We start from the raw sequence: 1,334 nt of genomic DNA, 5'->3' as shown, positions 1-1,334 counted from the left end.
GAGCCTGCAGAATCTGGGTCCAAATCCCATAGGATTTGCTAGCTTCCACTACCTGGACTCAGACTCAAATGGAAGGCCAATTTTCAGTCTCATGAGGTCTTTAATGGTGAATGTCCATGATTAAGAGTGAATTCAGCTCTAAAGGATGCAAATATACCATGCGTACCTATAGTCTTTCAGGAGCAACAATAAAAAAACACAACTCATTCTATAGTTGTACATAAAGACTGTAATTAAAATTGAAATATAATAAACAGAAACTCGGGATGATAAAACAGTGATTAATCACATTTAACATAAACAAAATCACAAACCATTGCTTTCAGAACCCCTTTAAACAATGAGAACCTCCTAGGTGACATATAATGTTTTCTTACTAAAATCTAAACACATGTAAAAACTGACAAAATAACATAGTTGATTTTAAGTAATTTTCCCCACAGACTTTAAGTTTTTTTCAGTTCATATTCTTTTAACATCCAAGTCGTTATAACTGTAAAAAAAAGCTTGGGGCAGCTAGGTGGCGCAGTGGATAAAGCACTGGCCCTGGAGTCAGGAGTACCTGGGTTCAAATCCAGTCTCAGACACTTAATAATCACCTAGCTGTGTGGCCTTGGGCAAGCCACTTAACCCCATTTACCTTGCAAAAACCTAAAAAAAAAAAAAAAAAAGTTCACAAATTTGTACAATATAACCCAAAATTGAAATTTGAAATAACTACCTTACTTATAAGGTGACTCCAATTCATAAAGATATATTCAGATTTCTATGTACAAAAGTCTTTTTTGGTCACTAAAATCTCATACGACAGATCTTCAAAACAATATTCAAAGTCCCCAAGTTTCATTTATCGCAGCATGTCTTACTAAAAGATCTTCACAAAGTATGAGAAAAGTCTTATCCTTTGGTCTCTAATATGTACTGTACACATTTACTACTTTCTTACGGTAGACTAGATTTCCATTATAACACTTAGGGATGGGTCTCTCCTCATTTTCCATTTCCTTGTCACCAGAAAAGAGCTGCTATAAATGATTATACAACAAAGTCCTTTTCCTTCCTGTTTTTCATTTCTTCAGGAATGTAGACCTGGTGGTGGCATTGCTAGGTCAAGGGGCAGGTATAGTTTTATAGATCTTTGGGCACAGTTCCAAATTGCTCTGTAGAATTGGTGAATCCTTTCACAACTCCTCCAACAGTGCATTAACATCTCATTTCTCCTACAGCCCCTCCAACATTTGTCATTTTCTCTTTCTCTCCTAGTAGCCAACCCAATAGGTATAAGGTAGTACCTCATAATTGCTCTAAATTGTATTTCTATGTAAAGCATTTTT

This window comes from Macrotis lagotis, chromosome 3 (assembly GCF_037893015.1).
Source record: "Macrotis lagotis isolate mMagLag1 chromosome 3, bilby.v1.9.chrom.fasta, whole genome shotgun sequence".
NCBI classification, from domain to species: domain Eukaryota; kingdom Metazoa; phylum Chordata; class Mammalia; order Peramelemorphia; family Peramelidae; genus Macrotis; species Macrotis lagotis.
Note: the sequence above shows the minus strand (reverse complement) of the source record.